The sequence below is a fragment of the Neophocaena asiaeorientalis genome, unplaced genomic scaffold (genome assembly GCF_003031525.2).
Source record: "Neophocaena asiaeorientalis asiaeorientalis breed wild unplaced genomic scaffold, Neophocaena_asiaeorientalis_V1.1 scaffold123, whole genome shotgun sequence".
Lineage (NCBI taxonomy): Eukaryota > Metazoa > Chordata > Mammalia > Artiodactyla > Phocoenidae > Neophocaena > Neophocaena asiaeorientalis.
This window is the reverse complement of record NW_020173666.1, coordinates 6,130,289-6,157,851: the sequence shown is the minus strand read 5'-3', so window position 1 is coordinate 6,157,851 and position 27,563 is coordinate 6,130,289. Positions and strand designations below refer to the sequence as shown.

At 43.4% G+C, this 27,563-nt stretch overlaps 1 protein-coding gene across 2 annotated transcripts in view; it reads right to left on the bottom strand.

Annotated features, from left to right (window-relative positions):
* The window catches only part of PLEKHG1 (pleckstrin homology and RhoGEF domain containing G1), a 216,753-nt gene that overhangs the window by 171,828 nt on the left and 17,362 nt on the right, over positions 1 to 27,563 (bottom strand). The window contains exon 1 of one of the 2 annotated variants that reach the window (XM_024748006.1): positions 24,763 to 24,842. The exons of the other annotated variant lie outside the window; for it this stretch is intronic. The gene's annotated coding sequence lies outside the window, so the exon portion shown is untranslated. Of the gene's footprint in view, positions 1 to 24,762; positions 24,843 to 27,563 lie in introns of those variants that run through there. 2 annotated transcript variants of the gene reach the window in all.

Genomic DNA, 27,563 nt, shown 5'->3' with positions numbered 1-27,563 from the left:
CAAGTCCAGACAGAAATAAGAAGGAAGGGGATTATGAAAGTTAATAAAGTTTTGGCAGATTCTGTACTTAATAAAATGGAGGAAACTATAGAAATGGATGAGCATTTCTAAGCAGAAACATTTTATAAGCAACATTAAAAAATTTTTATTTATTTACTTAATTTATTTTTGGCTACGTTGGGTCTTTGTTGCTGCGCGTGGGCTTCAGTAGTTGTGGCTCGTGGGCTCTAGAGTGCAGGCTCAGTAGTTGCGGTGCACGGGCTTAGCTGCTCCACGGTAGGTGGGATCTTCCCGGCTCGACCCCATGTCCGCTGCACTGGCAGGCGGATTCTTAACCACTGCGCCACCAGGGAAGCCCAGCAATGGCTTTTATAGATTAGAGGAATATAGATTAGAGTCCAAGAGCTTCTTTCAACCTAGATCAATAACTTTAAGTGATTCAGAATGTGTTAGCAAGCAACGAAAATGAACAATGTTACTTTACATAGCAAAATTCCCTAAAATGAACAGAATTCAGATGGCTGTGGTTTTTAAAGTTGGACTGACTCAAAAGTAAAACAGATTTTAGTAAAGGGAAACCAAAGATATCGCATGTTTTCTTATACTAGTTATTTAATAAACTAATATTTTGGAAGATAGCTTTAGAAATTTAAATTTGTTGTTGCGGTTTATTTAATGGTGAGTACTGTAAAATGCTTCTGTAAAAACACTAGTTTTATTCAAGCAACATATGGAAAAACCTGTTACATCACTTTAGAATGCTATATTTAGAAAGGTAATTTCCTTTCACTGGAGGCCTTTTTTCTTTTCTCAATCTTTCCACATCAGTCAAGAAAAACAGGCTTTGGCCTATCAGTTTATAAAAAAAAACAAACGACCAAATATATCACAGAGTTTTTATTTACTGTTCATTTAACACTGAGGATATTTCAATAGGCTTTCAGGTTCAGGGAAACCTGAATATGGAGAGCAGACTTCCAATAAAACATTTTACAGTTCCTACCGAACAGTGATTTATTCATCTACGCGTTCCCCACCATTACAGCAGCTAGTACTTCCTGGAAATCTTTGGTTTTGCTAATGTGGACTGCTTTTACTTCTAAAAAGAGAGGAAATGCTAAAATTGAATTATGTAGCCCACGAGGAAACTAGGAGGGTGATAATTGACATACGCAAAGAAACCTTCTCATTTTACATCTGTACTTGAGAAAACTTTCTTTTTATTCAACTTGTCATTAGCATACCTAGTGTGTGCTTACACAGTTATTTTGCTAATTTTAAAAGGCTCCAACTTAATATGAATGTCATTAAAAATATTTTGGAGAGTCTAAACTGAACAGATGATTCTTTCTGTATGATATTTTTGGTTTCTTCATGGAAAACCATTAGGATTTTTTTCAATCTATCTTGCAAATTTAGATTATATTAAGTGTGTTTTATTTATTTGAGAATAAATTTTATTTAGAATAAATATATTGGTTTTTAGTTTCTAACTCCATGAGCAGATTAATATTTCTTCAGATTCAGTTTATTTGCATTGTTAGCTCAGCTATTTGGGTGTGTACAATAGCCTATAACAGTAAGGACGTTTGGTCATGTGATATCAAAATTAAACCCAGAGCAAAGGCCAGTCCTCTGGTAATGCACAGATATGCTACAGAGAACACACTACCACAAATTTGACTATGAAACTGAAATACAGCACCTATGAAAAAACTGAAATATATTGCCTACTACCATAAAATTGGTTAGAATTGCATTTTCCAATCTAAATGATCAGCAAGTACAGATATTTGTTTAGCATTTGTTTCCCCCGTTAGACTATACGAGACCCCATTTCTTTGGTACATGACAGCATACCCAACACCTAGCACATGGTGGTTGCTCACGAATAGTTATGAAATGAATAACTGAGTGAAATGTCCTCACTGGATAGGTATGCTAAGCTGTTTTGTTTTGTTTTGTTTTTAAATAAATTTATTTATTTATTTTTGGCTGCGCTGGGTGCTCGTTGCTGCACGCAGGCTTTCTCTAGTTGCGGCGAGCTGGGGCTTCTCTTTGTTGCAAAGCATGGGCTTCTCATTGTGGTGGCTTCTCTTGTTGTGGAGCACGGGCTCTAGGTGCGCGGGCATCAGTAGTTGTGGCATGCGGGCTTCAGTAGTTGTGGCTCACGGGCTCTAGGCTCAGTAGTTTTGCTACGTGGGCTTAGCTGCTCTGCGGCATGTGGGATCTTCCCGGACCAGGGCTCGAACTCGTGTCCCCTGCATTGGCAGGCAGATTCTTAACCACTGCGCCACCAGGGAAGCCCCTAAGCAGGGTTTTAAATGAAAAAGTCCGGCTGATATATAAATGATGACAGGATACATCTTTTAGAGAAAAAATGGTTGAAAATACTAGAACAGGGAAAATAATCAAAAATATCCCTGAAAAGACAGGAGGAACTGGGACCCAGGATCCAGGACCCAGCGTTAAATAAGGTCAGGACCCTTTTGCTGTTAAAACAAAGGGCAGGCAGTTGGGAGTTAGTAGATTTGTTGGCAGGCAGTAGCCCAGTGTGTTCTCAGATGACTTCTATTTTTCTCTGAGAAGTCAGAGACAAGACCATCTTCTGAATGTGATGGGCAAGAATGAGCATTTGGGAAGAGTGAGGAAGATTAGAAATGGGTCATTTGGAAGAGTCAGGGCATGAGCTGACTAGAAAATAATCGTCAGTCGGTCAATATCCCACTGTGTCATCACCCTCCAGGTGACAGATCCTTAGGTGGGACATGGGCTTGGGCAAGTGCCTAGCAGAGAGCAGGTAGGACAGGTGGGAAGCATCACCAAAAAAGTTTTGGCTTTGGAATCAGGAGACTTGGGTCTAAGCCCAAGCTCTGCTCGTAATGAGTTGCCTGACTTGGAGGAATCACTTCATTTCTTTAGAACTTAGGCTTTACCATTTGTAAAATGAAAGGACTGCTTAAGAACCTCCACTATCCCTTCTAGCTCTCAAAGGGCTAAATCTTCACAAAATAACCAGTAAATGAGTCTAAATACAGCATAAAAAGTTAGAGTTGGACAGCACCCATTTTTACTGCCTTGGCCCATGGCCTCGTTACTTTCTGACACGGGTTACATCATGACCTCCCCACTGGCCTGCCTCCAATCCTACCTTCATCCTGTCATGTGTATGACAGATGTGATCACGTGGCTTCTTTGTTTCCATCCTTCAGAAGTTCCCCCCATTGCTGACTGATGAACCCAGGATCCGGAACCCCACCCAGGAAGCCCTTCATCACTGGTTCCTGCCTCACTTCACTGCTTCACTGAAACGCTAACTGCAAAATTGTTTTTCAAAAAAAGAGAAAGGGAGGATTTTCTCTATGAAAGCACACATAAAAAAAGGGTTATTCGAATCCCCTAAACATACCGATTTACTACTTTAGGAACACATGCACTGCCATTTGCTATTTTATGACAGAGAGTCCAATTAAAAAACATCATATTCAGAGATTTGGGCCAAGCAGCTTTCAGTAGCAATAGTGAGAATTCTGTGGCTGAGTTAAAATACACCAAGGTGAATTCCTCTCACTTTTCAAGGTGAATATAAAATAAAGCCCTCCCCCAGAGAAATGGGCTTTCCAGAGGAAGTGAAGAAAGACTATAACTAACATTAGCCCATTCATTAAAAGAACGGTATTCAACCATGTTTACACAAGTGGTTCTCACTCTTTAAACTTAAGTCTAAATATATTTTAAAAGCTGTATGTAAAGTAGTAATTTACTGAAGCCAAACCACAAAGACATTTTAGGAATGCATCCAGGTTATAAAATTCTATTCCCTGCTCCATAAAGAGAATTTTAATAGTTTCTATTTTGGTCATCTATTTGACTAATTGTTACTTGGAAGGATTTTGGAACACAAAATAATTTGAAAAATTAAGTTTCAGTCCAATTAGGTTTCTAGGTGAGAGCTAGACATGTAAGCCCCTAACCGCTGAGTAGCCACTTTTCATACCAGGTAACTGGCAGAGGCAGCCTCCCCTGCTCACTAGACCTCCTCACCTTCAAACCTCCCATGTCTGGGAATTTTCTTGTCCTCTCAACACCCTTATTTGCCATCATTTCAGGAATCCTGAAGAGAGAGGGAGGGGCAATGGCAAGAAAGGTTCAATCAAAAGGCTCAATGAATTTCTTTTTTTTTTTTTTTTTTGGCCATGCCGCGTGGCACGTGGGATCTTAGTTTCCCGACCAGGGATGGAACCCAGGTCCCCTGCACTGGAAGCGCGGAGTCTTAACCACTGAACCGCCAGAGAAGTCCCAAGGCTCACTGAATGTTAAGATAAAGGAGAGACTGCTTCTGGTTGAGGGGGCTCCCAGACTGTCTGTGTAAATGAAGTGCAGGGTAGGCAAGCTTTTAGGGAAGAGTTAGGAGATGGAAGGAAAGACGTTCCAGAACAGTGGGAGAGCACAGGAAACTAGAAAGCCTAAATTCTTCCAAGGAACTAAGACGGGTAACTTAGTTGGAGTTGGCGTTTTGGTGGAAAACAGTAACACTTTCTATCTACAAATTAAAGAAGTGTTTGGTGCTGGAAAAGAAAAATTCTAAGCAATCCAAGAAGATCATCTGTCAAGATCATCATTGTCAAGAACAATACTTTCTTAAGGGCTGGAACAACGTTCACATTCACATTTCTTTCATGCAAAAAAGGAACAAGAATGGGAACATTCTCAGATTATTAAACAAATGCCAAAACAGAAAACTCCATGGACTAAATAATAGAATTTCTATGGCTCAAGACTCAACCAGCAGGTGTTAAAATTCAAGCCAAGAAAATCTCCAGAAAGTACAGCAAAAAGACAAAGGAAAATAGGAAAGACATGGAGAGTTGATTCCAGGACGTCCAAAATCCATCCCCTGGAGTTCTAGGTGAAGAGTCGAAGAGGGAGTAAGTATTAGTGGGGAAAAAATATCCTGAGCTAGAGGAGACTTCAGATCGTAAAGGCCAAAAAAAAAAAAAAAAAAGATTAATGAAAAAAGATCACTGATGAAACATCAGAACTGAGGATAAAGTAAAAATTCCCCAAAGCTTCAAAGGGGTAGACAGACACGTGCATACACAATCAACTAAGGTAGAAGATCAATCTAGCACCAGGCTTATTGGCTACATTAGATTGTAGGTATCAGAGGGGCAATGCCTTCAAAGTTGAGGAACTATCATTTTGAATCTAGACTGAAATTATCAATCAAGTGTGAAGGCAAAATCAGACATTTCCAAACATGCAGTAACACAGCTTACCATCTGTGCACATTATATATAAAAAGCTACTCAAAGGGAATAGTCTACCAAATGAAAACAGGAATCTAAGGAAGGGAACAACATGGATGCAGAAAAACAGTGGGAGCTGAATATAGCCCCAAAGCAGAAGAGTGTCTATAAAGAATCGAAGCTGTTGGAAAATCTCCTTCAAGCAGCAAAATTCAGTGATTCAGTGTGGAATGTCCTTCTCTATGGATCTTATTATATTCCGTGGCTCCACAGTGAATACTATTTGCATATTGGCTTTTGATTTTTAGAAACAATCTATGGACAAAACAAGCATTCACAGCTATGCTCTAACAATAAGTATTACCATGATGCTGTAAAAATGATGGTCTAACACATTGGGAGTTTATAGGTAAGGGCTGACCCTCCTGGGAGCGAGGGGGGTTCCTGGACGTGGGACTTTCAGTGCTAAAACTGGGAAAGTCCTGGGTAAACCAGGACTGGTTTGTCACCTTAGTCATGGGGAGAAGAGATGAAGAAAGGACGCTAATATCCTCATTTTACCGAGCAGAGGTTCGACAGATGCTTTGGAAAAGAAATAATTTGGTGACAACCAACACTAATATAGCAACTGTTAGCAGTGGCTGTCACTTAAGGAATGAGGTTTCTGTGTTTGATTTCAGCCCCTTCCAAATGATTTAGATTTCTAAAACAATACATCCATTTAGAGTAGAATGAGTCAAGTCTTATTCACGAGGCATCTAACTGCTAACAAAGAGAATGTTTCAAAGCGAGAAAAACCTAGGGCTCCAAACACGGGAAGCTAACTGAAAATGATTAAACAAGGGATTCTTATCTAAACTTTGATTTGAAAGCAAGAGTATAAACAAAACCAAGGACAGGAAGATCTGTTCTCCTGTCTAGGGGCAGTGTCTGTACTCTCGTGAAGAATGGATGGTCACAGGAAAGGACAGGAGGAGGAAGCCCTCAGTGAACCAAAAAAGGGACCAACTGAGCAGAGTTAATCACATAACAGGCCATTAGATGCTATACTGGCACCACAGCTACTGCTGGGTAAACCAGAGTGGCCCTGTTCCCTCCACATAAAAGCTGCTCAAAAGACACCTGCTTCCTCTCTGAAAGTGTGACATTTATGAGTATTATATATTACACTAACTTTACAAAAAACCCATAAGCGACATACTGTGATCCAGCTGTTTTATGCCAAACTGTTATTCACATAACATATAAAAATTCAAAATATGGCATCTTTTCATGCACACAAACACTTTGAAATTTGTCTAACGACCCTGAAGAGGGATTCATACCTATAGATAATTTTTTTTTGTCTTAAACAGAATCCAAATCTTAGATATACTGATCCCCAATTATTTGTACAGGAAGCCGTTAACTTATCTACTAATGATAACACAACCATGGAAGATAATAATTGTTTCATTCCCTTCAACTTAAAAATGTCCTCTGTTAACACCCAAAAGATAAATGATTTTAAATTTTAAGTGGAAAAAGCCCACAGTCCCGCCTTCTGCAGTTCACATGACCAAAATCCATCCTGAGCGTTGTACAACGCAGGGAACTAGGGCCCTTGATACATTTGACCACTTTAATAGGTGCCTGCCAAATCTCCGAACATTTATCAAGTTTCCTTATTTTTAAGATACACTTAACATTTTAAAAACATACCTGAAATCAGGATATAGTTTACAATTAACATGAACATTTAACACGGCCGGGTTTACTTAGGTTCCTTGTACAGCTGTTAAATCAATTGAGTGTCTTAAAACCCAGAGTCTAGAAACCGAGAAGATCCAAAAATATCACATTCATAACTCACTGGAAACGTGTATGACGATGACTAACATGTTTGAACCCATGAAAGGAATATTAAAAAAATGTAGCCCGGGTAAGCGGAGATGTTTGTCCTATAAGTGAAGATAACTGAGATTAGAAACATTAGAAAGGACAATATTAGACCCAAACAGACACACTTCTCAATTCTTTTGAACTATAAATTATATATAGTTGATCCACAAATTCCAAAAGAAAAAACAATAGAACTGTGATTCCTCTACAATGTCTATCCATAGCTTTTATATTTTCATTTTAATTACAAGACTCTTAAAATCTTCATTCAGTTATTTCAGGGCATTAAAAACATTTCAATGTCATTTATTAAAAGTGAAATTTGCAGCAAGTAAATCTCCACAACTCCCCAAAACAATTTTTTTTCAAAAAGCAGTGAAAGCCGCAATTTGCTTGCACTCCTGGAAACTATATGAAATGTATTGGAGAATAAATGAAATAATGTAAAACATTGTGTGAAATTCAAAGTAGTCTGTTATAAGCCCTTTATAACGGGGTAGGAACCGTATCCACCTACATTTTCATTTCCTTTGGTTCCCAATGACAGCTCTATTGAATACTCAAATTAAAAGGATTGAGAACTAATTATTTTTCCAGGGGAAGAGTCACTCAACTACTTTAAAACCTGGGTAGTTTTAAGTTTCTGCATCCCAAAAAAATTCTCCTAGCTCTTCTTGAAGGATAACATCCTATAAATTCCTACCCACTCCTACCCTGAAGACAGTTACAAACCACAGCCTGGTAACTCTTAGGCAAAGATGTTGGTGCTTGTAATAATCCAAAAGCACAAAATGGAAATGGTGATGTACCTCCCAGCATTCACTGTATTCCCCACAAAATAAAGATTCATTGTTCATTTGTTTCCTTACTTCATTACTTTAATGGATTTTCTCCCAGAATTAGGCTTAGGGTCTGGAATTGAAAGTTAAAATTTTCCATATGTCTGAATTTCAACCAGTTGACCCAGTGATGGAGAAATTGATTTATTCTTCAGTTAAAATATTTTAAATGTTCATTTTAATTAATTAATTAATTAATTTTTAAAGCTGTACCCCAAAGCTATGTTTCAGGCCTCTTTGCAGTTTTCAAGTTAGCCTTGAATGTGGTTCAATTATAGAAGTCAAGATAGCAATGGATAACCTATTGAGGGTATACTATTTGGTTTTTGAGCTTCTCATACTTTTTCTCTCTAACTACTGTTTACAATTTCACCAAATTCATCAAGCTTTCTTAGGCTACCGTAGGCCACACGTTTTATCTACACTGCAAAATCATTTCATATTTATTATTCTCTACCGCTCATGTGGCCACTTGATCACACACTTTGTTTTAAAAGACACGTACGTTAGTTGACCTTTTCTCCTAAACCAAACGAAAAACCAGTCTGAGAGTCGGGCAGTCTTTTCCACGGCTCCTAGCTACTCATGGCACTCAGCACATAAGTGGTACCACACAGGGATGGCCCTAGTTCCTGAATCAGTGAGTGTGTGCAGTGGCCACCAATATGAGTTCAGCACAGTCCTCTATTCTCAGAAGGGAGAAAGAACCAGACCTGATTTTTAACGTTGTGCTGGACACTGAGACTTCTCACAGTGACATCTACCCCGCTGAAATGTGGTATCATCACAAATTCCCAGCTACATCATGTATGTGTTTCTCTCATTACCACTTGAACTTGCATGTGTATTTTGTTGGAAGTTTAGACTGCTTCTCATTTTATCTCAGAAAAACTTAAAACTAACAATATATGAATATCATTGTTTAAAAAACGAGGAAACTTTTGTACGTATGGCATTTATTATGGACCCATCATAAAAAGTGACAGTCCCACTTTTCCAACCCCTGAGCCCCTCCTTTTTCTCCTAGTAGAGCAGATCCTCCTGGCTCACCCCCTAACCACTCTCTTAACAATACCCTTCATTCCATTCCACCTTTGAACTTTGCAATTCCCAGGAAAAGACCAACCCTAGGTTAGCTTCCGTCCTTCTACTGTATCTCTGGGACTGAAAACTAAAGCGAAACCACACATGCATCACGATACCACAATAAATCCGTGGTTGCCAACCTCAGTTGGGTTCTTGATCCTATTCAACCATCTTTTGACATTATGTTTTACCTGAATGTTAACTGAACACCTATTGTGTGCCAGGGACTGTCCTGGGATAGCTCTTCCTGCCTTAATCCTCATCCACTCCTTCTATAGCTCTTCTCTGCAGCAGGTTTATCATTCACTTTGCCCCACAAACCTTCTAACTCGGCCCACCCCCTGTTCTCAGAAGGCAGCCGCTACACTGAGGAAAATGAGGCCATCAGGAACTCTCTCTCTCTCTACTTCCTAAGCCTTTTTGCACTTACAAGCCACCTCTGGCTCCACTCTTCCTTGCTGTCTTCCTGCAGGCTCAGAGGAGAGGATGGTTAGAACTTAGGAGGGACATCTCATCACCAGCATCCTCGATCTCATCCCTACGTCATTCTCTCCCAGACATCCGAACTCTCCCTCTCCATTGGCTGTTTTCTCTCAGCCTATATCCGTGGTGCTTTTCAACCATGCTAAGCATCCCCTTTGGACCAGTGCCATCTTCCTCCTCCCCTCAGCTTCTATCGTCTTCCTTACTTGACCATATTTTCTCAGTGTCACTGTTTATGATCCTCTTTTTCCTCATCTCTTATTGACCCCACTCGTGCTTCTATTCCTTTATTCTGCCACTGAGATGAGTTAAGGCACAGGTCTTCAGAGGCTCCTGAATCTTTACTTACAGCTTTAAGCAAAGCCTTCAGACCTGTATCTCCAATGGCCTGGAGAACAGCTCATAGCAGTCTCTTGGCTAACTACCCATCAGGGTAAAGCCCCACATCCTGCCAGCTCTACTCCAACTCCTGCGGGCCTCACACGGCACTGCACACGCTGGCAATACTGCCTGCCTGTACCACCTCTGCCGGATGCACTTTTTCCTGCCTCTCTGGACTCTGTCCTGCTCTCGCCTCTGCCTGGCGTGTCACTCTCACCCTTTGTCACCTGGCCAACTTTCTCTCGTCCCTCAAGACTCAGTTCCAACGCCACTGACCTCCTTCGGGAGGGCACCCCCGAGCAGTGCGCTTCCAGGTGATGCCCTGGCTCTGCTTCTTCATTAGAACTGTGACCTCAAGGGCAGAAACCTTGTCTCATCTGTGGGGCCTCAGGCCCAGAGTCACTAGTCAAAAATGTGAAACTAAATTATGAGTCTTCAAAGGAAAGCAAGTCCATTCGTGGGTTGCTCCCAGATGTGAAGTGTGTTTTTTGGCTTAGTAAAAATAAATAAAAGGTGTTTTAAAAAAAGAAAGCATTTCATAAGGTATTTGCACAGAATCGTTTAAGCCTAAATAAATAATTACATCATTAGCAAAATATCAACTAAGTTCGATAAGGGAAATTCAAAATGAAATCATCCTATAAGGGCATGAAAACTTTAGTCTTTGATATCCTCTAATTTAAAGGCAGCTAGTTTTACAGCACTTTCTAGTAAATAAAAGCAACAATTAGTGATATGAACCTTTTCAGGGCAAAATGTCTTAGAAAGTGTTCTTTAAAACATTGCTTCGAGCAGCCGCATAGCACAGGGATATCAGCTCGGTGCTTTGTGACCGCCTGGAGGGGTGGGATAGGGAGGGTGGGAGGGAGGGAGACGCAAGAGGGAAGAGATATGGGAACATATGTATATGTATAACGGACTCACTTTGTTATAGGGCAGAAACTAACACACCATGGTAAAGCAATTATACCCCAATAAAGATGTTTAAAAAATACCAAAAACATCGCTTCGAGGTAGAGCTCCTTTTCATTCCCCTCTTCCTTGTCTTTTAACCACCAGGATCCCTACAACCAACACTACCTATGTAAGAATAAAAAGTCTGAAAACTGATTCTCTGTATCTCTGTTGGACTCACAAAGCAAACTGTAGGTGTCATGAGGCACTTGGAATTACTTTATTACAAAGTTTACACTCTAATAAGTGCTCAGTATGGTCACAGAATATTGGCTGCATAAGGCAGGCTGTAGACCAGGATGTATAGGATAGTAGGATCCTATTTTTGGAAAAATAATAAAAGGCAAGCTTGCAGGAAAACATCTGGAAGGATATAAAGCAAAAATGTTACAGGTGGTTGCTGCCTCCCCGGCTGGTAGAATTTAAGTATATGAGTATTTTCTTCCTTCCCATGCCCTAATCATCATGTATCACTTATACACTCTTGTAAAAAGTTCTTTAAATAATAAATAAACTGAGAAGCACGTCACAGGCCTCTGTGATATCCTCTGAGTCTTCCTTGCACTGTTCACTGGAGAGAGAACATCCTGAACCCTGGGCTCAGCCCTGAGACAAGTCAGATCCTTAAGAAAACGAAGAAGATGTTGCTGAGGCCTGAGAAGGCTTAACATAATCATGTAGAAAAGGCACTGAAACTCAGGTATTTGCATTTTTGTGCCTGACAAGGTTTTCTAAATGCATTTTCCATGTTCAATGACTATTTCTTCACCTATACCTAATGCCAAATTCTTTCAGACTCAGTTCATATGTGACTTCCTCTGGGAATCCTTCCCTTATCAGTCTGGTTTGGACTGAGGTCCTGTAACAGAAAAGAACAAACCTGACTCCACGGTGGATCTATTCCTTTAGCTCTGACCCTTGTGCGCTGTTGCCTGTGCTTAGCCATGTTGGCTCTGCACCTTTGAAAAGAATGCTGCCTAGAGCCTGAAATATACACGATAGCCCATTCTCAAGGCTCCGACCTCTTCCATTCATATAGAAATAAAGCTGCAGAACAGAAAACATCATCTTGTTGGAGGTTTATAGGAACATTGTGAGCAGACCTAGTGGCCAGCAACAAGAACAAAGGATTCGGGCATCGAGAAGTTTGCAACTACCAGCCACACCCCCTCCCCTTTTAGAAGCCTCAGTTTTAACTGGGGTATGTTGGCTCTTTGGGACACTAGTCCACCATCTTCTCTGTCTGCCGGCTTTCTGAATAAAGTGATTATTCCTTGCCCCAACACCTCGTCTCTCGAGTTACCGGCCTGTTGTACAGTGAGCAGTACAAGCTTGGACTCGGTAACAGGCCTTCCTATTTGCAGTTGAACTTTGCACACAACTACCGCCCTTGCATTCTCTCCCCTGCATTGTGACACCATATTCCTGTCTGTATTCCCAACGGGACTCTGCGCTCCAAGGGGGTGGCTACCTTCCTTTTTTGCTCATCACCTGCAGCAGGAGAACAGTGCAGGACACAAGGTAATAGAAGTGCAGCAAGCATCAATCAGATGAATTAATCCACCCACAAAGCGCACTCTGCTCCATCCCCGGTACATCAGGGTGCTTGCCCTTGCACGATGTATATGCAATACTCTGCCTTCTGAGAATCAGTGGGGACAGAATACCCAACAAACTGGCCTGAAAAGTGATCAGGAAGCCTTTTAGTTAGCTTGGAATAGCCCAGGAACGCTCATGGGGAGGCAGCAGGAGGCTGTGAGTTGAAGCTCACGCAGGTCTTCAAGAGAAACAAGAAGGGAAGACTTGTAGAAGGAGAACATTGAGAGCAAGGGGCAGGGGCAGGAAAAACATGGTATGTTTGAGACAAAGACATAGCACATGGGCACACTCTACATCTCTCTAAACCTCCCACCCTCCCCACTTGGCCTAATTTCTCCACTGCCATTACCATCATTATTCTATCTTTGACCCTCTTAGATGGAGGCCCTGGGGAGCAGATATACATCTTTCCTGTTCAGACCAACAGTGATTTCACCTGCTAAGTGAGTGTTCCCTTTCTATATTGACAATAAACCGTGTACGGCACCCTGCATATCTCTGTGTTACTTTGTAGATGGATATGTGGGGACATGTCCTTTATCCTACCATACATGCTAGAGAACAGTGCTATAACTTTAATTCTGGGCATTCCCAAAGTGCCATCCACAGGGTAGTACTCAAACATGCTGAACTGATTCACGTCTGTCGAGAATCTCACCTAACACGCAAGAGACAGAACTGTACTGCAGCCGGGGGTCACAGAACACTGGGCGGGGCAGTTTTCATAGTCAAGGACGCAACTTCAGGCTCTGCTGGATCAAGGGGTGCTTGGTACCTGAGCAGCCTGCCTTTGCTGGCCATCATTACTGCTTTCCTATGATAAGCCCTGTGCTGCCTGTTAGGGGATTAGTGAATTGAACTGCATGGTCCTCTGGACCTTGGTGTTGTCAGATCTATTGTCAGAGGGGTCTCCTTCCTTACCTCCCCCCCATCACCACCAGCTAAAAAAACGGTCAGGAGTTCTCACTATTCACTTGGTTGAACTGCATATATTTATTAGAACAAGTTTACATTGTGCTTGCAACCATGAAAAGCTTTGTTGCCATCGCTGAAAGGCAAGTAAATAGAGGCAAACTATTCAAAAGACAGACCTTGTTCTCTGAGCCACGTCCCCCCAGGCAGCTGACACTCACACGCGGACACTAACCTCAGGGTAAGCAGGGCCAGCAGAACCCTCATTGCTTTCAAATGTCCATCCTACACACAAGTGAAGGAAGATTTTGTTTTGTAATAATTAAGAGAGGTTTTATGAAAAAGTAATTACAGGAATAAAAAGTAAGTTTTTTAAATATTAAAAATGACAACATCACAGCCTGCGCATACTATTTATGCGAACGATGACTGTTGCCAGGGATAGGATGCCCGTACCAGCGACAGGTGGTGACTGGGAACGCAAAAGGCACAGACCTACTAGAGAACGGGCTTGAGGACACGGGGAGGGGGAAGGGGAAGCTGGGACGAAGCGAGAGAGAGGCGTGGACATATAGACACTACCAAACGTAAAACAGATAGCTAGTGGGAAGCAGCCGCATAGCACAGGGAGATCAGCTCGGTGCTTTGTGACCGCCTGGAGGGGTGGGAGGGAGGGTGGGAGGGAGGGAGACGCGAGAGGGAAGAGACATGGGAACATATGTATATGTATAACTGATTCACTCTGTTATAAAGCAGAAACGAACACACCATTGTAAAGCAATTATACTCCAATAAAGATGTAAAAAAAAACAACAACAACAAAAAAAAATCTGACCTTACTATTAAGCCTAAAGCTGCTCTTCTTTTCCCAAAAGGAAAGGAGCCTTCTTCATCCTATTCGTAATAGAATGTGATAATGTGGTCTAACTTAGTACTTTAGATATTAAATGAACCAGTAAGACTTCTAAACACGAGTATGCCCAAGTTATTAATTATTCTTCTTGTATCTTAATAGTTCATATGAAAATAAGAGGATTGAACTAATCTTTACCATTTGGCTCCAAGATTCTAGAATTTAAGTACTTTGATTTTTATGTATATGTATATACAATATTTACATAGGATATGTATTTATGTATATAAATGTGCATATAAAAACATATCACTGCTCTGGAAGTCAAAGCCTATGATACAGACATACAGCCAAGTGGTCTGTCTAAAATTCAGGACATTTGATAGCCTGTATGCACAAGTCACTCCCTAGCAAATAACAAGTTCCTTATACTCATAAGTTGACTCTCTTGTGACAAAAGTATTACTATTCACTAAAATAATAGAGAGCCACACAGAAGCCAACTAGCTTCGCCGTGTGACTTTCGGTCAAAAACGAATCACGACCACAAAGAAGAACGTGACCATTAAAAAAGTTCCCACAAGGCTCACGTCAGTTCGGAATGTGTGTTTTGAAGGTCCAGGTCTCCACAGAGGGGCTCTCAGTGGCACCACCCATCTTGTGCACCCGGGTTTCCAGCTTTCTTTACTTCCATTCCAGCCATCACACTTGACAGCACCAGGTTGCCTACTGAGGACCCTAAAACAACCTGATCGAGGGCCCCCAGCCTCTCCCAGCACAGACCCCCATCGGCCATCCCCTGGGGCACCCTCACAGCCTTGCTACGTAACATGTGATCCAGGCAGGACATCTGGGAGCTGCTGGAAAGGCAGTTGGAGCCTGCGGGTGATTCGTACGCAGAGAGAAGTGGAGAAGCTACTCCAGACTTCGCTACACAGGACAGGGCATCACCTGTGGCCTCTGGATACAAATCAGATTCTCCAGATGGAGCTTCTTCACAGACCCCCAAACCCATGCACGCCAAAAATTCTACTATCTCTCTTCTCTAGAACTCAAGAGTAGCCCCCCTTCACGCTGCCCATCATGGACCCCCAAGCCTTCCACTCTCTGTAAAGCTGCCCTTGGAAGCATCTGATGCTTTCCCTTCTTCCTCAGCTAGTGTCACACCTGCAGCTTCAGCCCCGAAGCTTGGCGGTCCCCTAGGAGATGGCCTTGGGCAGGCTTGTCAGGTTCTCTCTCCCGCTGGAACCCAGGCAGCAGCAGTGAGCGCGACAGCACAGGCCACACTCAAGACCGGGGATCATGCCATCCGATGGGGCCTCAGGCCAAAGCACTGGCAATGATTAACATGTTGGGCACTTCACTGACAGGGTGTCCGGAGGGACTTACGGCTAGGAAGAAAACAGGCCAGGGAGCCACAGAGTCAGTGCAGAGTTTAAAGACTGATCGCTTTTGGAAGTTGGAACAGGCAAAGGGTTCAGCACACATCTGGAGCTCGATAAAAATGGATTGGACTAAGTGAGTCAAGAATCCCCATAGTCAATGCTTTGCAAGACACTTTTGAGTTAGCTGCACAGACACATACAAACACACAGCCCCTGCTTGAGATTCCAGACACATGATGGTGGTGGTTGGGTGGGAAGGATGGCTGTGACCAATGACCAGCTGGGGGGATGAAGATAAATCCTGGTCTGCTGAGCTGGCAGAAGAAAGCTGGACGAGATGTCCCAACATGTGGTAGAACCTTAGCCCTCGTGTGTCTAGGGCTCCCCTTCCACACCCATTTTCTATGAACATGTCCACCTCTGACTTCAGTGAAGATGGTGGCCATTAGCCGAGCGCCCTGCACTTCACCTTCACAAACAGATCCTCCAATTTTCCTCACATGCATTCTCAAAGGAAGGGGTTTCTCTCTTCAGCAAAGTGAGTCAGAAAGCGGACCCCGCAGTAGAAATACACATCTTTCTCATCTCCCCTTTTACCCCCATCAGTCCCTCATCTTGCCCTCACCATGAGTTCCCTTCTCTTCATTTCCTAAATAAGGCTCGGGCCATACTCTTTCAACGCCTGCTCACCCTTCTAGCTAGTCCTGTTTCTGTTCTTTTTAAAAGGAAAACTGAACAAGCAGCGAATTTTCAATCCACACACTTCTTATGAGTAAATCCCGTGTACAGATCCACTTGCTTCCCACGCCAGAAATTCTTCTTTTCTTGCTGCAAGTTCAGCTCTCACTTGGGGGTCAATCATCTTGTCTCTCTCTCTGTAACATTTAACAACACTAAACCTCGTGGAAGTTTCCTCCAGAGTTCTCTTATACTGAACTTGCCTAAAGCACTCCCAGGGTTCTGCTATCTTCTCCATGCCCTTTGCTGGCTAATTTTTTTCTTTCCATCCCTCATGGCTCAGAACAGGTTGAGCCAGTGGGTTTCCATCTTTGCTCCTTGAGCATGGCAATAAAGAGTCCCTCCCCGACCACGCACACCGCTTCCCTATGGGGAGAGGGGGGGTGTCCTTACTTTTCACTCCTGTTCCAAGTACTTCAATTTTATCTTTTTCATATCCACATACACTTTCCATATAAAATTTTGTTTCCACATAGATGTTATGGTTTAAAAAAAATTTGAGGGCTTCCCTGGTGGTGCAGTGGTTGAGAGTCCGCCTGCCAATGCAGGGGACACGGGTTCGTGCCCCGGTCCGGGAAGATCCCACACGCCGCAGAGCGGCTGGGCCCGTGAGCCATGGCTGCTGAGCCTGCGTGTCCAGAGCCTGTGCTCCGCAACGGGAGAGGCCACGGCAGTGAGAGGCCCGCGTACCGCAAAAAAAAAAAAAAGAAAAGAAAAAAATTTTGAAAACCATCGTTGACTGGTGTAGGGAAACAAGGGTTCAGAGTTTTCTGGTCCCCGCTATGGAATTTGCTAGAGTCGCAACCCCTCAGACATCAGCTTCCTGCTAACTAACTGAGGAGCAACAGTACCGTTCTTGCCTACCTCACAGGGCAACTGGGAGATCCAGAGAGAAAATGCACATTAGTCCCTAATATGTGATGGCTCCTGGACTACCTTCTCTAACAGTGGTATGTGCCCCGGCCACCCTGTTGGGTGCAAGGTATGGAGGGAGAGGGCAGAGAAACAAGGAAAGAGAGCTGGCCATCCCGGGCAGCACTCGCCTGTGGGCCTAGGGACTCTGAGCAGTAGCTTCAGCTCTTTTCTCCTCCCACTGCCGCCTGTGCCCCACGTCCACACTAGCCCAAGTCTGACCATCCACTGCAGCACCTGAGACTCTGATAGCAGCCCTCTGGGTACCCAACTTGCCAAGGAGGATTGTTAAAGTGTACTGAACTTTGGAAGAAATCTTTTTTCTTTTTCCTTTTTTTTGGGGGGGGGCCTCACCACGCAGCTTGAGGGATCTCAGTTCCCCGACCAGGGATTGAACCCGGGCCCTCACATTGAAAGCACCAAGTCCTAACCACCAGGGAATTCCCAAGAAATCTTTAAATACACATTTTTTAGTTATAAAAATAATAGATGCCCACTGTAAAAAAGTCTAGAGAGTAAAGGAAAGCAAGGAAGAAACACCACTTATAACTCAGAGAGGATCATGGCTACAAAACAGTGGTACTTTCCTTCCAGTCTTGGCCCTTTGTTTGTTTATAATGGAGAATGAACAGTAAACAATTTAGTGTACTCTGACCTTTTTTTTTTTTTTTCAACTGAGCATTGTAACAATTTCCTAGGAGAGAACTTTATTTTTTTTTTTATTTTATAAATTTATTTATTTATTTATTTTTGGCTGTGTTGGGTCTTCGCTGCTGTGCTCAGGCTTTGTGGTGCACGGGCTTAGCTGTTCCGCGGCATGTGGGATCTTCTCATAACAGGGCTCGAACCCGTGTCCCCTGCATTGGCAGGTGGATTCTTAACCACTTCGCCACCAGAGAAGTCCGGGAGAGAACTTTAAACTGTGGACGTTTTGCTACTTGCACCAAGAACGCTTCAGAAAATGTCAGAAATGCTGCACACTCGTGAGACTGTTCCCATTCTCAGTAGGCCAGAGATCAGGGAACTCTGGTGGACGGCCTGGTGGCAGTGGCAGAGAAAGCACTGGGGTTGAGAAGCCCTGGCAGGAAACTGGCTCCCACAAAGCTCTGTTCCCCCTTACACTCCCTCCAGCAGTCCAAATCCTCTTCTTCTGACCAGCCCGATTCAACCCTTCATCCCCTCCTTCAGGAGCCTCCGGCCATGCTCGGAAGCCTCGGTGACACTCCTGCTAGCCAAGTTGGGGGTGGTTGTTGGCAAGAGGAAAGGAAGCCCTGGATCCGTTGTAGCAGGGGAAGGAGTATTCCGAAATGCACACTTAGAGCTTGTATTTTCCTAGAAGTCTTGCTGCAAATGGTAGCTCATGCGCAAATGACTTCGCAGCCATCGTGTCGCACCTTCTCCACTTGGCTTCTGAGAGGCAGGACTCCTGGCTTTCCTCCCCTACTGGCTGCTCCTTCCCAGTGTCCTGGACTGGGTCTTTCTCCTCATGCATCCTTTAAGTGCTGGGATGCCCTAGGATCTGCCTCCTGGCCTTTTCTCTGTCTCCACTTTCTCTGTAAGAGAGCTTTTCTAGCCCCACGATTGTAAATACCATTGATTTGCCGATAGCTTCCAGGTGCACATCTTCTACCCAGACCCCTCTCCTGAACACCAGACTCACACACGCAGGTGTCTGCCGGGCATCGCCACTTGAAGCTGAGATGCCTTTTCGAGACCCAGCCTGACCACAGACTCCTAATTTCTTATCCTTGCTAACCTGCTTTTCCCCACTGTGCTTCTCACCTCGGCAAATGATGCCAAATGCACTCAGATGTTCAGGCTGACATCCTTGGCTTCATCTTTCACCCCTTTCTTTCCAAAGCCCCACAAGTAAGCTGTCCACAAACCTCAGTGGGCCCACTCTCAGCAGATATCCAACCACAGTCCACCAATTCTGCAGCTCCCACCCCATCATCTCCCATCCGGACTGTGACAAGCCTCTTACTCACTGGTCTCTCTGCCCACACGCGTCTTCTCCAGTACTGATTCTACACACAGAAGCCAGAGCGATTCTGCCCATGTGCAGGACCATGGCACTCCCAGCTTCAGACCCTCCAATGGCTTCCCATCACACCCAGAGTAAAGCCAAGGTCCTAACCAGGACCCATACCCTGAGTACCATACTTCTCTTCACCTCCCAGCTGAACAAGGTAGAAACTGCTTTGAAGAGAACTCGGTGGGCAGTACCGGTCCAATGTAAAGAATGGTCTCATCTGTGAACCCTTCAAATAGCCTATGTCCTCAACCACTCTGGCTGGGAAGAGGCTGCCTGGATAAGTCTCCTTAATTTTAACTTAACAAATAAAGCAATTTTTTTCTGATTGTAGACATCGTGAAAAATCCTGAAAAATACAGGAACGTATAAATAAAATAAAAATCAAAGTGTCAGGACTTCCCTGGCAGTCCAGTGGTTAAGACTCTGAGCTTCGACTGTAGGGGGTATGGGTTCCATCCCTGGTTGGGGAATTAAGATCCCACATGCTGTGCAGCATGGCCAAAAAAGAAAAAAAAAGAGAAAAAAATCGAAGTGTCAAAAAGCCAAAAGATAACTATTATTAGCATTACGATTTTGACCTAATTTCCTGCCTTTCTATTCTATGCAGCACTGACTTTTTTTTTTTTAAGTAGGTTATTCCACATTGATTTTATCCTCTCCTTTCTCACATGTCTGAAGCATTTTACTTTTACCATTGATAAAATCTTGGGAAATCTTAATTACACACAATAGTCCCTTGGATGAGTATACCATACATTACTCTCAGTCCTTTATTGTTGAAAATTTAGCTTGTTTATTGCAGCAGTGTAAAAGCTTGCATATAATCAGGTATACAGAAAGGTTCATTTCTTTAGAGTATAATCCTGAAAATGGAATTACTGGGTCAAAGGGTATGGACCTTTGAGGCCTGATACACATTGTCAGATGGCTTTCAGGAACCTATACTCCAGGCAGCTATGTGTCCCTGTGCTCAACCCTTTATTTCAAAGTGTCCCGAGTACACACTGCCTGGATGTACTGAGACATCATCACAAGTCTGGAACTGGTCTGGGGAATCCTACCCTTCACATCCAAACTGGTTCCCAGGTCAGCTTCTCCACCATGGTCAACATCAGTTTAATCTCTCAGGCTAAAATCCTCATTTTCCTCTCTAACAATCTCTCAGCAGGTCCCCCCGCACCCCCAGTATGTGGGCACAAGCACGTGTACACACACACACACACGTACGCTTTCTCTTGGGGGAGCTTCTCCATTTCCATTGATTTCCAGTCCACTTTGAGGCCTCATCACCTGCACAGGGGTGATGGTGCCACACCACCACTTGTCATCTGGACAGAACTTCTTAACCTTATGAGCCTGTGAGTCACCTGGGGCTATCATCACAGTGAAGATTCTTATTCTACAGAATAACACAATGGTTATGCAATCATCTTATCCTCTCTGCGAGATTATAGGGCCATTAGTAGTAGGGGCAGAATATTAACCAACTCTACCAAACTAAATGAATTCAACCCCAAGTCTGTCTGACTGAGTCAAGTTAATACATAATCTAGATAGAGAGGGTATAACATAGCAGGGCAGGGACAGGTATGTGTGTGTGTGTGTTTTCCTACCTGCACACCATTCCCAAAACAAATGTCCATTTGCTACGGACTCTTTGAAAATTGATCTCAAAGGAATCTAAAGAGAAACCAGGATTGAAGTGCTATGTGTGGAAAGCGGCTACTTTGTGCTATCCTTCAGGCAAGGAGTTTTCTACTAGGTCAACATCCCTTTTGAAGTTTATACCAAGAAAAATATACACATATTAAACAGCAGTGGCAATTTACAGTAAAACAAGAAAATCCCCCTCAGAGCAGAAAACAACCTGAAACACATTACATTTCCAACCTCTAAAAGTGGGAGTTCAAATGCCTAAAATCATGGCTTCATTGCTCAATTTTACTACAGAAACAGCATTTCCTCAGACAATCATTCCAGTATTACCAAACCTTTAAAACATTTACTTTGGGTTCAGCCTGTTTCCCATATGTCAGACATCAGACTAGTTAAATGTGCAATCCTGTACCAGAACGGGTTCTATTTAAAAATCCTGTTATCATGTGGTTACAAGGATATCATTAAAAATAAATATTAATGGAGGCCTATATCTGTTCTTAAAACATGGAATAAAGCCTGCATTCCATGAAACTCCCCGCCTATCGCGCAGCACCACATTTGGAAGGCAACAAAGCAGCAATTGTTTATTATCTATGTAATCTGGGATTTAAGCTCCTGATGATGCAAATGGCAATGAACTCCTCCAGTAATACTCAAGGCAATAGTGCCGTGGAGTCTTTTCTATTGTGGCAACCGTATGTTGACAGATATTTACATTCAGTTTGCCAGGCAGGACACATGTATATCCAATTTTGTTAACCCTGTAATCCTAATGAACAAAACCCATCTGCCAATGTTGGGTTTTGTCAGATATGTAGTAATTCTTTTAACTTCATACATGCAGACGAGGCCAGTAAAGCCTTTTTTTTTTTTTTTAAAGATGAAGGTCCAAAAAACAGTGCAGTTTCCCAGAAGGAAACCAGATGTTTAAGTTTTCTTCTCAAAAATGATGCTAAGTGTTGCTGTCGTTGCTTTGAAAGACCACTGTTATTTGTAAGCTCAAGTTTCCTTCTCTTCACTCCTGAAATTTATGCCACAGTAATCCGTGGAAATGTTCACTCTTCTTAATGGAAGAAACCATGATAGCCTTACTTTTGCACAAAGAAAAGTTTTCAGTTTGGAAGAGATTGTTGCCATGCTAGTGAGATTCAGGGATAGAGAGAATGATGTCCTTGATTCTCTTGTGTGAGTCATTTCAAAGCAGATTTTGTAGCTTCTAATAGAGTTCAGGAAGAAAAATGATTAAAAACTTTCTTTCCATCTCTGTCTGCCTCAACAATGCCTTTCAAGACATAAATAGTTTTCATTCTTCATATAAATATTTTGTCCAGAATTTGACATGGTATAAACAAACAGGTCTGGCTATGGATTTGCTGATTTAACTTGTTATATCACTTCTCTGGAAACAGGGTCTGGGAGCAAACTCTCCCCTTGATCTATGACAAAGAACTCACCACACCACAGAGTCTAGACAATGACTTTCCATCTTCCCTGCCTCTCAAAGCATCCCATTCACTACAAAGCATGGTTTATTTGCTACTTTTCATTCATAAGCTTTCCTGAGTTTAACAGTTGAGTGCAAAGATATTTCACTTTAAATAATTTTTTATAACCTTGACCTAAATTGAGGGTAAAAATGCCACACACACACGCACGCATGCATTTCAGGATAAAAGCTGAACCATTCCTAGTGATGGGATATTGTTCCTCAAGCATACTAACCAATGGGCTTGAATTCTTTGATACTGGGCCTTTCAGCTTTTTGAAATGGAATCGATAACCTCCTATTCAAAGAGCTTTACTTATCTTAGGCATATACCGTAATACCTGGCTGGTATCATAGCTGAACCTTAAAACACAAAAGCAAACACACACACACACACACCCCCCAAAAAAAACTTGCCAACAGGGTACATCTGAGCCCTGCAAGGTCTGAAGTGGTGAGTTAGCTAACATGGGTGTAGCAGTTGTAGGAGCTTCCCCTTCACTCAAGAGCACCAAGCAGTGAACAGAACCAACTTCCCAGTGTCCTTCACAGACAGAAACACACAGGAGATCAAAACTGACTCTTGATCACAAGGACTTAGACAGATCTCTCAAAGCCAAAGTGTTCAATCCTTAGCCTTCAGGAAAGACCACATTGAAACTCAGCCAGGCCAAGGAACTCTGAACCTGAAGACCTCTGGAGTGGATAGCACCCTCTCTTTGGGAAAATATGCAATATTTCTATACACCCTTCCTTCCTGGAAATAAAATAAGGGCCTGTTTGGGGTCTTTTTTTTTTTTTTCGGTACACAGGCCTCCCACTGTTGTGGCCTCTCCCGTTGTGGAGCACAGGCTCCGGACACGCAGGCCCAGCGGCCGTGGCTCACAGGTCCAGCCGCTCCACGACATGTGGGATCTTCCCGGACCGGGACACGAACCTGTGTCCCCTGCATCGGCAGGCGGACTCTCAACCACTGCGCCACCAGGGAAGCCCTGGGGTCTTTTTTAATGACCTGCAAGAGTTCTCATATATTTTGGACAGTAAAACCCATTTACTGCTTGTTTTACAGACACTCTCTCTGAGTCTGTCCCCATTATGGTGTCTTTTGCAGTTTTTAAAATCACTCTTACAACTTTTTTTGTGGTTGTTGAACTGTTTGAAAGTAATGCACAGATATCACTCCTCACCCCTACGTGTTTCATCATGCATTCCCCCACAAAGTGACATTTTCCTGTAGGATCACAATCCATGATGGCATCTATGAAAATTAACAAGAGTTCCCTAACACTGTCTCACATCCAATCCATGTTCAAAGTGAACCAGTTGTCTATCATGTGCTGAATCATGTCTCTCCAGATTCGTATGATGAAGTCTTAACCCCCAGTACCTCAGAATGGGACTGTGTTTGGAAATAGGGTTTTTAAAGAGGTAATTAGATTAAAATGAGGTCATTAGGGTGGGCCCTAATCCAATGTGACTCCTGTCCTCATAAGATAAGGAAATTTGGACAGACACACACAGATGACACACCATGTGAAGATACAGGCAAAAGACAGCCATCTGCAAACCAAGGAGAAAGGCCTCAGAATGAAACCTGCTCTGCTGACACCTTGATCTTGGACTTCTAGCCTCTAGAACTGTGAGAAAATAAATTTCTGTTGTTTAAGGCCACCAAGTCTGTGGTACTTGTTATGGCAGCCCTAGCAAACTAATATACTATCTTAAGAATATGTTATCTTTTTTTTTGATCTACAGCTCAATCAAGGCTCAGTCATTACATTTGGTTGTTATGGAAAAATTATGGGCTTTTGTTTCAGACAAGCTGGATTCCAAATATGGGTTCCTTCCTTGGTGCAAAGCAAGTTCCTTCCTTCTGCCCTTCCATTTCCTCGTTGGGGACCACAGCTAACCCTGTCTGTCACTGTTGAAGTTGGGCTGATTGTGGTGACAACTGAGAAAGAAAAACAAAACTATGGAAAGTGACTGGGTCATAGAAAGTTTTCAGTAAATGTCCCTCCCATTCCTTCATCCAAACAGAAATCCCCAAATTTCTGTTTGAAGTAAGGATGAAGCCTCGATCACTATGCTTGTAAGAATCACGAGGATGACAACAGAGCCTTCCGACTTTTCCTGCACAGACTAAAACTGTCCTGGTTGAATTTTTCCAAAGAGACCGTCCCGCAGCAGTCACGTGGTCTCCAGGCCCTACGTAGTGCAGAAGACCTTTACCCAGCAGGAGCTGGAATCTGAACGGAAGTGAATTAAATCATTTGATTCGCAACGGAAGGCAGCACCCGAGCACTGACTTACCGTGAGGTCCCGTGCTCAACACTGGAGATGAACGCACTTCTCCACAGCTACTCTGTGAGGTGGGCACTGTCTTCTCCCTGAAAGAGCGTAGCAAAGAGGAAAGTTGGGGTTCAGGTGCTGAGGCGATGGCGAGGGAGAGAGGGTCCTCCTGAGCAGGGGTCCCTTGGGGTGACAGGACCCCAAGGGCAAGGAGCAGGAAGGCACCCGAGTCCCAGGCACCGTACCACAGGGCTGAGAACAGGGCCGTGATGCGAGAAAGAACTGGAAGAAGAGGCCAGGGTCTTCTCACAGGGGCCGAAGGGCTGAGTGAGAATCTGTAGTAAATTCTCCCGGCACAGGCAATCTCTGCGGGGTTCCACCTGGGATTTACCCTCCGAGGCACTGCCTGCTCCCTCCCTAAGGAGGAGGGAAACACAGACCTTTCTGACCCTTCCACGGTTAGGTCAGTGATTCTCAACCTTTCCTCCGGCTCCTTTTGCATTCTTAAAAACGACTGAGGGGCTTCCTTGGTGGCGCAGTGGTTGAGAGTCCACCTGCCGATGCTACGGGACGCGGGCTTGTGCCCCGGTCCGGGAAGATCCCACATGCCGCGCCCGTGAGCCATGGCCGCTGAGCCTGCGCGTCCGGAGCCTGTGCTCCGCAACGGGAGAGGCCACAACAGTGAGAGGCCCGCGTACCGCAAAAAAAAAACAAAAAACAAAACAAAACAAAAAAATCTGAGAACCCCAAAGAGCTCTTGATGATGTGGGTTATGAATTCTCATATTTATCATATGAGATATAATAAATATTAGAAACTAAAACTAAAAAATGTTCAAAATATGTATTAATTTTAAAAGAGCCATTGTAAATCCATGGCATGTTCATATAAATCTCATTTTAATGAAAAAATAATATTTTTTTAACCCAAAAGCATTGCGTGAGGAGAGTGTCATTGTTTTCCAGTTTTCTAAGTCTCTTGAATGTCTGGCTCTACAAAGACAGCTGGATTCTCCCACCTCCCTCTGCGTTCAGTCTGTTGTGCTAGCGTATGTCATGTCATCTTTGGAAACACTGCACCCTCATGACACAGTAAAAAGGCAAAGAGAGTAAAAAGGCAAAACTATGGGCCCCTAGACCATCCTTGGAAGACTGCTGATCTAGATCCTAATGATTTTAAAGAGTGGGGAATGGGGGAAATGTAGCTAAGAACAAAACCCCAAGTGCCCTGCTAATGCTTTTTACTAAAGAATGTTTAGAACGGTGGTTACGTCCTCGCGAAGTACTACCAAGTATGGTATTGTCATTGGCCCTACAGCACAAGCTCTCACAAAACTATGTGATGCTTCCCCCCCACCCCACCCCCTAAGGTTATTTAACTTGCAAAATGAAAAAAAAAAATCTCCTCATCTGTTTTCCTCTCTCTGGCTGCACCTGTGTGGTTTAGGGCACGATAACATCAAATGTGACTTCAGTGTCACTTGATGAATTACACTACAGTGAGGGTGAGGAAGAGAAGTGAAACTTCAAGAACGTGTCCCTGACATACCTAACAAACGACAGAAGTGGCCTCAGCAGGCTGGCTCACTCACTTCCTACAGAGGAACAACAAAAGATGCTAATTAAGACTCTGTATCTATTGGCCAACAAGAGGAAGTGCCACCTCCTCTCTGTCCGGGGGGGCTGAAACAATGCAGTTTGGCAAGGTCTTTCTCCTTAGGAGGGTGAGGGTGCTACTATAAAATTCCCCTTAGTTTTTCTAACCCCTAGTAGGGCCTCACACACTTTTAGGCACTTAGGAGGTACTGAACTAACTTCTGTTGATTTCTTGTTCCGATTTTAGGAAAAAGCCTCCAACTTCCTGTGGTGGTAAAACCCCACGTGCATGACTTACAATGAACCTCCAATAACACAGTGTCTGGGAACATTTCCCTTTAAAAAAACCTGTATGGAGGGGATGAGGTGAGAGGGTCTTATGGACTCCACCCCAGGGAGAGGCGAGCTGGTGAGGGGTGTACATCTCCTTGGTAGGTCCCGCTGAGTCACCTGGCTCAAGAACAGTGGCCCGGAGAAGGGCGTGGGGGAGAATTCTGAGGTAGCTCAGTGCTGAGAAGCTCTGGCACCAAAGACTGCCCCACGGGGGTGGGGTGAGGTGGGGAGACAGGGCACAGGACGGGTGCCCCACCGCACTGCCCCTGCACTGGGACACAGCGTGGGGGCTCCAGTTATTCTGATTTCTGCCATTTCCAAAGAAGTCTGCCACTGGGAATGCTTCCTCTTTGTTACTGTACATAGGATAACAAACTATTACTCTATCTTGGGGCGAAAACTACCACTCACCATATAGCATCTGGAATAGTGCTTTATACATATATAATAAATATTCATATAACATTTTTGCTTTTACTGAGATTCACTTATTTAACAACAGTATACTTCTGATATCTCACAGGATGACATTCTCATTCAGCTTTCTGCTTCCTTCCACCTGGTATAATGTGAAGTGCAGGTTGACATAACCAAGCAGACCCCAGAGGTGGACAGAGTTCTCAGGGAAGGGGGTCGTGTGAGGGACCAGTAAGGGAAAGAGAGGCTCAAATGTGAGTTGGATTCCAATGTGCTCAAGGTCAACTACACGAATAACACAACTGAACCTGAGCACAATGTGATAAGGCATTACCGATGCCTCCACGTAGTGAATTATAGGGTGTTCCAGAGACGAGATGTCACCTAAAGGGAAAGCATCATAAAGGAAGGGGGACATGATGTGTAGCATAAACAATTACGATGTGTCTTTTTTTTTTTTTTTTTTTTTTTTTTTTT